Here is an 8,868-nt window from a genome sequence, read left to right on the forward strand (position 1 = left end):
TGTCAGAGTTGAAGAAGATTCTTGGGTGAGAAGTGAAACGTCTTCAAAAAACAACAAGAAAGTCCAATTGCCTCACCTTTGGGTGAGCTTAGGAACTATCCAGAACCCACAAAACAACCACCCAACTTTCCAGGGTTTGTTCCATCTAATCTGGTAGCCTTTAAAGGTGCCAAAGTGTTAACCAAAGGGTTGCAACATAGCTTCTGGCAAGCAAATTCTCCTCCAGCTCACCATTTAAGAAGCCAACAAAGTTCCTCAGACCACCTACAATCACCCATCTCCCCCAATAGGACCCGGATTGTTTGGGGGCAATATGCTGACTCCGTAAACCGCTTAGAGAGGGCTGAAAGCCCTATGAAGCGGTATATAAGTCTGACTGCTATTGCTATTACTATTGCTAGATAGATAGATAGATAGATAGATAGATAGATAGATAGATAGATAGATAGATAGATAGATGATAGATAGATAGATAGATAGATAGATAGATAGATAGATAGATAGATAGATAGATAGATAGATAGATAGATAGATAGATATAGGACCCAGATTGTTGTTGGGGGCAATATGCTGACTCCGTAAACCGCTTAGAGAGGGCTGAAAGCCCTATGAAGCGGTATATAAGTCTGACTGCTATTGTTATTACTATTGCTAGATAGATAGATAGATAGATAGATAGATAGATAGATAGATAGATAGATAGATAGATAGATAGATAGATGATAGGTAGGTAGGTAGGTAGGTAGGTAGGTAGGTAGGTAGGTAGGTAGATAGATAGATAGATAGATAGATAGATAGATAGATAGATAGATAGATAGATAGATAGATAGATAGATAGATAGATAGATAGATAGATAGATAGATAGATAGATAGATAGATATAGGACCCAGATTGTTGTTGGGGGCAATATGCTGACTCAGTAAACCGCTTAGAGAGGGCTGAAAGCCCTATGAAGCGGTATATAAGTCTGACTGCTATTGCTATTGCTAATAGGAGTCCCTCAGCTTTCAATTGCCCAGCTTTCATTGGCTCCTACGGCTTTCCCGTAACTGTCTGAATATCAGAAGACCGAAACGGTATAAGAAAAATAATAATAAAGTAAAGATAATAAGAGGTCTACTCTCCAAAAGCGCATTCCCGCAAAAGCAAACTTGCGAACGAGAGGAAGAAAAAGCGGCCAGAGAAAGCGAAACAACCAAACGCCTTCGGTTAAGAAGAGTTGTGAGCTGGAAAGCGGTAGTGGGACACACACATACACACAAACCCGCGAGGAATGAGGAGGGGAAGCGTTTACCACGATAGTATGTATCTCTGCCAACCACACGCTCCTCCGCCGAGTCTCTCCCGCCCTTCCCAGAAGAGGTCGATATAGCCGGCCACCATCCCACGGCATTATGACCTCAGCCTGCACGATCTTTACAACCGGCGGGAGGGAGACTTCCGGAGTTTAATCATGCTCGGGAAGAGGCAGTGGAGCCGTTCATAGCGGGTTGTGAGTAAAGGGATCGGACAGGGAGAAAGAGGAAGAAACACGCTTCTTTTCGATGATGGTCAACTTTTCAAATTGACCGCTGGCGTTTGGGGGCTCCAACTATTCCTGATCCTAAGCAAGGAGGAGAATGGGAATATTGTCTTTCGCAGATGTATTTAGTTGCCAATTTGAATCGGGGGTTTCCCAAATACTACCCCGGGTAAACTAAATTGCCTCCCAGATCTAGATTAAGGCAACGTTTCCTTAAAAACTGAAATGGGAAAGATTCGTGGTTCCCCCCCACCAAAGAATATAGTAGTTCCGCACAGGAGTTTATATTCAACGTGAAACCCTCAGGCTGATGGAAGATTTGAGAGCCACGATTCGTGGTCGGCATGAAGTCCACCTTTATTTGAAAATGAGGCAGCACGCAACATGACTGAAAAAGTAGTGTTGCTTATTTGTAGCAAGGACCATTAATAGCAATAGCAGTTAGACTTATATACCGCTTCATAGGGCTTTCAGCCCTCTCTAAGCGGTTTACAGAGTCAGCATATCGCCCCCACACTCTGGGTCCTCATTTAACCCTCCTCGGAAGGATGGAAGGCTGAGTCAACCCTGAGCCGGTGAGATTTGAACAGCCGAACTGCAGAACTGCAGTCAGCTGAAGTAGCCTGCAGTGCTGCATTTAACCACTGCGCCACCTCGACTCAGCGATGACTTCAGAGGAAGCATAGGTTGGATTTTGTCGCTCTGATTTGAAAAAAAAATATTATAGTTTTCAGGGATGTTGGATATTAATTAGAAGAAATGAGAATTCCCAAGGGAAGTCCTCTGGAGCAGTGTTTCTCAACCTTGGCAACTTGAAGATGTCCGGACTTCAACTCCCAGAATCCCCCAGCCAGCGAATGCTGGCTGGGGAATTCTGGGAGTTGAAGTCCGGACATCTTCAAGTTGCCAAGGTTGAGAAACACTGCTCTGGAGAACTAAAATACTAAGGAAGAGCCATAGGCTTTGATTCTGGATTCAGGGTGGGGTTCCCCCCTTGTGCTTCTTATGTAAGGTTATTTCACAGGATTTAGTATATTTCAAAAATAAATGTGGAATATCCAATTGCAAAGATGTAATAATTAAATATTAGACAAAGCAGAACAGCGAAAAGTACCTGAAAATACTGGCAAGCTTACAGAATAATGTAAACTCCACTGAACAGAAAATAAGGCGGCTTAAAAAATAACACAAAACATGACTTCCAACATGATATACTAATTTTTATTTGAAATTTCGAACAGCAGCTTTCTCAGATGTAAATGTAACAAGCTGTAATCTTCAGAATTTAGTGGTGTTTAAGAATCTGGAACCAGGAAGGCAGTCAATGAAATCACAGGAGCCATTGTTTTTACAAACTTTTAGAAGCTATCCAAGCATAGATGTATACATTGGCTTTGTGCTCCACAATCTACACAAAAGTACCCTGGATTTCTTCCCCATAAATATTGCAATTTGCTATAATAATTACACAACCATTGTTTGAAAAGTAGATCTTGTAACATATTGATATATTTGCTTATCCAAATAGTTGAGATCTCTCTTAGCAAGCCCAGATTTGATTGACAAGATCTCTAGTTTCCAGATTTCCTAAGATTTTGCCCTAACAGAAACTTCTACTGAAAGCAGAGAAATGTTGCGGATCAGGGTGAAGATTTTATCAGTGGAAGAAACTTTCTTTTTACAACATTTTTACTAAATTATTTTACTAAATAACTCCATTTATCTGTTTCTTCTTATATCCTGCCTTTTCTCCAGGAACTCAAAATGGTGCACTTAAGACTCAGTTTTTTCTCCTTCCTGACAACAACTCCATGAGATCAGCTGGGCTGTGAGAAAGCATTTAGTCCAAAGGTACTGAAGTCATTTCTGTGGCTAAGAGTGGAGTTGAACCTGTGTCTCTTCACACAGTCAACATCTTGCCCATTTGCAAGAAACCAGCTGATGGGTAGATACAGTTTATAATTTGTGGAAACTTTAGTTTCCTACTCCCATTTTGATGCTTTCTACCAACTTAAGACAGGATAAATTCTACCTATAAATAAGCATTTATTTACCATTTAAGTGTAACCTAGTGCTTCATAATAAAGCCTGAAGTTGTCACAGCATTACATATTCTATTTCTAAACTGTTCTATTAAACATCTATCCTATTTCCACTATTATTTTAGGAAGGGGAGGGTGGAACCTGAGTGGCAGAGAGAACAGCAAAATTATGCTGTTTAGGGCGGAGTTGACAGCAGGGAGGAAAAATATTTTCCAAAAACCTGAATCTCATATCAGTGGCATTCTATATTTGTGTGTATCCATGTGTATATATAGTCTAAAAACTGTTGAAAGCTTTATATATATATAACTAAAAGTAGCACAAGCCCCAAAAGAGCAAATCAGCCAATATATTTGTACTTCCGTGGCAGGATTATAGCTGAAGTGGTTTGTTGGTTATACTATATATTTTGCAAGCATAGCAGCCCTCCACGAGTTATCTCCCTTCATTGGCTGCAGGCATATGAAACAAAGCACATTGAGGCATTAATCAGTTCAGAAACTTACATGTCTCTCCATCCAAAGGCAATATTCTCATGTAAGCTCTGCACTGCTAAACAACTGGTTAACTTTTAATATTATTGTAATTCATTTTTTAAAAAGGAACACATCTTTATGCAGAAATTTAAGGACCTCTGACCTCTCGCTAGACGTTAACACTTTGCATCACAAGTGTGTGGCTTCTCAATAATGGAGGATAATATAGTACTTTGGACCAGGAATAGTAGCTAATTTGTTGATAGCTTGATTGATGAAGACAGGAGTACAGATGCTTGTTACGCATGCACTTTTGCTTAGGGAAAATAAAAGTTTATAACAAAAATAAACCTTGCTCCTATCAAGCTTTCTGTACCAGAAATATAACCCATTGAAAAGTAGCCTAAAATCCAATGAGGATACTTCAATAAATATATGCTGGAAGTGTGGGGGAGGGGGTTTGCAGGAAACCATTTTAAAATTTGGTTTACTACGTAAAAAGGGGAATGAATTTGTTAAAAGTGGATCGATTAACCTATGGCTTTGAAAATCAATTCAGATTGGGAAGTGATTCTAATTAGCCTTCCTTAAAAGTCAGAACAATACAGCAAAGTACGAAGAAAGACTAAGCAAGAATATGATAAAGGATCTAGTGACTGAAATTTGCAGAAATGTTGGAAAAGTATCTTCCTCACACAAGCTGACAATTCAACAGTTTGAGGGGGAAAGTGCTGATAGCTTAGACCAGTGTTTTTCAACCTTGGCGACTTTAAGTCCTGTGGACTTCAACTCCCAGAATCCCCCAGCCAGCTGTGCTGGCTGGGGGATTCTGGGAGTTGAAGTCCACAGGACTTAAAGTCGCCAAGGTTGAAAAACACTGGCTTAGACATCCCTAACATTTCCCTTCCTGCAACAAACCTGCTCTGAAGTAGGCTGATGGAAATTAGTTGCATCCAGTTTTTCTGATATAAGTCATTTAGCACTGTAGTTCTAAACCCATTTCCCCAGGAGTAAACCCTGCTGAGGTCGGAGCTTATCTCTGAGGTGCAGTATTGGGTTAAAATTTGTATCTCCATTATTTAAGAGGGTCGTGGAAAAGGAAATAAATGTTTCATACCTCCTGCTGGTGCCTTTTTTTTTTTTGCTATTGCTTGAAGTAGTCTGACCTTTTCAGCTTGTGTGTGTGTATATGTGTGAGCTTCAAAGAATCACCGATGAAAGTTAATATGACTTTTAAAGCCACAGTAATTGAACAGCAAGCACTTTCTTGCTTTTGTGGCGCTTTTTAATCATTTCTGCCCTTGATGTTAATTCTAAGTCATAAGCCAGCATTCTATTGAGGTTATGATGATGTAGCAAGCAGATAGTCATGGGAGTTGGGTAAAAAATGAAATGTAGTCTTACAGTGAGATTGTGTGACTCAAGTCAACAATTGTGTTTCCACAATTTGGGATCTAGATTTCATAATACAGAAAAAGTACCATTGGTCTATTGCAGCATTTCTCAGCAAGTTTATGAGGGATGGATTTCAATCCCCATGCTTGATACTTGGGGAATTCTGGGCAATGGAAGTCCACCAGTCATAAACTTGCCAAGGTTGAGAAACACTCATTCGAGGCTTATCCGGGCATTAAAGCATCCAACATGTGATTTTGTATTGAGCCAATTCCTGACTTAGCTAGATATATGTTCTATAATCAGAGGATGGTACAGGCCTGTACTTACTTCAGCTCATCTGCCATTGCTGCGGGCCCTTTCTTTCCAATTTATTTAATTAATTTGTATGCCACCCACTCTCAAGAGACTCAGGGTTAGGTTATGATGATGTAGCTCAGGATGCTTCATTGTGGTACAGTTTTTGTCTAGCAGAAGACACATAATTAAAATAAAACGTATGCCTTGAAACTGGAGTTCATTTGGTGTGAAAATGTGGTAACTGATCATCTACTTTCTATATAGAGCAGGTATTATCCAAAGCAGAGCACAGATGCATAGCATTAAGGCAGCCTGTACCTGTTAAAGCAAAAATAATGAAAAATCCAGCACTGTGTCTGTAAGCTATTATTTGCATAGCACGGAGAATAATGTGGTACTGTCTGACATCCTGACATTCCACTCCCCTTATTATAAGATCATCTTTGTGCATTACATCTCTTGTCATCTTTAAAAGCCTGTAATTACTGAAGTCACGGAAGAAACTATATTATTTAAAATTAAACACGGATGCAAATCAACAGGGATAAAGATCATTCTGTACAAGAAAATACCACTTTCAGAAAGAAAACATCTGTACAATATTTAAATATTGTATATACATCAAATAATTCTTGTTCATAGCTCATTCCAAGGAAGTTGCTTGTTTGAAAGCTACAGAAAGGCATTCACTCACTCATACAGGGGGAAAAAATGCCTTTTAAAAACACAGCAGTCAGGATGAAAGAAGAAATGCCAGCATGCATACTTTATAATTATTCCAGGGGAATAATTATTGGAGGAACAAGTTTAGATGCTGCAATTATAATGACCCAATCTATTCCTCTGAAAGTAAATCAAAGCTTATTCTCATTCTATCAGGCAATATTATTTATAGCACATAATGCAAAGGGACCTTTAAATTCTTCCTAGAAAATCAAAATGTTTGCGTGATGCAGTTTGTCCCCAAATTATGTGTTTAATAAGAAATCTGAGATTTTTTGAGAGGGGAAAAAAGGAAAACAATTCTATGGCTTTTCGTTCATGCATAGCTAATAGGAAAAAAGATCCAGCTAAACAATTAGCTTTCAGACATCTTGAAAGCATAATGGATTTCAGTGGATGACAATGTGTTTTCTCAGTGGTATTTGGGGGGGGGGAAGGAAAGTGTCAGCTTCCAGCTGACAAAACAGACCCTTCTGCTGTCATGAATTTGGCCTCAAATCCAACATGTTGGGATTAGCTACCTATCAAGCCCTGAATTGTAGTACTCAACTGGAAGCAGCCTTCATATTGTAAGTTGTTAGCCTGGAAAGACACACTAGGCTGGCAGTGTAGTTTCATCAACTCATCTGTAGTCACATCAGAGATTTTTCCATGGCATGGGCAGTTTTAGACAGACTAAGCAGAGGCAGCCCCATTGCTAGGGTTCTTCCAAAATATAGTGCTTTTACGGAGTTTTGACATTGTAGTTTCCAGAATTCCTATACAACATGGTTGCTGGTTATCTTGTCTGGGAATTCTGGGATTTACAGGCCAACACTACTGGATGACACCATCTTGGACAAGAGGGCACTAGAGTTTTAGTTAGTTTCTATGTGAAGATTGAGGTTTCATTCTCCCTTCTTGGATATAAGTCCGTTAAAGCTTCATTCACGTTGAATGTAAAGTATTGTTGTGTCCCTTGGAAGCCATTTAAGTGATCTCAGAAATAATGTCTGTACTCCCTCTTCTGGTCAGAAACAACACTGCTCAATTACTTCTTTGCAGCGTTTTTGTTTTTTTTCCTCTGCCAAGAAATTACTTTTCCTACTTTTGCTGAAGTCAGGTTATTGGTCACAGAATGGAAGAAGCTCACAAGGAGCTAAACTGAAGACAGTACATTTCTTTCAAGGAACATTCAACTTCTTGAGCATCTGTTTATGCCAGGCCTGTCAAACTGGCGGCCTGCGGGTCAGATACGGCCCGCACAGGCCACACCAGGGCTGGGTTTCAACCGGTTCGCACCGGTCCCTGCGATCCGGTTGGTCGCCGAACCCGGAAGTAAGTAACTTCCGGGAACGGCGAAGCCCCCCCCCCGCGCCCGCGCGCGCCCGCACACCCGCGCCCGCTCCTTACCCGGTTTTTTTGAATTTTGTGCTTTCCACGCATGCGCAGAACGCCTGCGCAATCCTCCAGGAGCAGCTGGAGCATCGCGCAGACGCTAATACGCATGCGCGCGCCGCATGCGTGAGGACGCCGCGTGCGTGCACGCGCGCGCCGCTGCGTGCGCGAGGACGCCGCCGGCCTCGTTCCAACCGATCCGGTTGGAACGGGGCGAGAAACCCACCCCTGGGCCACACCCACCCCTGCTCCGCAAAGGCAAAAACATTGTGATAGACTATGATACGGCCCGCGATGCGAGAAAGTTTGACACCCCTGGTTTATGCAGTTATTCCAAAGGGGCGATATAGGGAGAACATCTGATTCTGCAGGAATTGGTAAATAACAGACAATGTACCTAGTTGTGAAATTATTATTTTTTCCTTAATGAAATGTTGAGTAACTTCTATAGCAATTTATATTTATATAAATTATTTTATCAAATAATTAAGTTGGCCCCAGGAAAATGTTATCACTTTTCTTGTATGAGATACCACTCTCTAGGATCAACACAGGAAGTTATTCCTTTGTTTGGCATGGCTGAAAAAGACAATGAAAATGGATCCTTTCGCTCTACAACCTGAGGATAGAGATGATCTCTGGTTAACTATTGCTACCACACCCCCTTTGTTTGTTTTGTACAAGAACTGGCTGGCAAGAGGTATAGATAAATAAAGCCAGAGGTTGCCAACAGTAAAATGGAAAGTGGGGACACTTTCTCATTTACAGAATTGGTTTAATCTTTGGGAAGTTCTCTATTCAATATTGAAAAAGAGGGAAATGCAAGCATCAGTGTTGCAAAATTGAAGTTGGTGTGAATTAATTGGACAGAACATTTAGTGCTTTTTAAACTATAAATGGCCAATTATTCAGGTGCAATGTCACTTCTCTCCACAGGGGGGAGGAATTCCTTTCCTAAAATAATGTTCTAATCCTTGTTGGCATTATCTAGACATTAAGTATACTTGTTGCTTCAGCATTTCCCACAAATG

The sequence above is a fragment of the Thamnophis sirtalis genome, unplaced genomic scaffold (genome assembly GCF_051295495.1).
Source record: "Thamnophis sirtalis isolate CommonGarterSnake01/CBP01778 unplaced genomic scaffold, rThaSir2_p1.2 scaffold_11, whole genome shotgun sequence".
Classification (NCBI taxonomy): domain Eukaryota; kingdom Metazoa; phylum Chordata; class Lepidosauria; order Squamata; family Natricidae; genus Thamnophis; species Thamnophis sirtalis.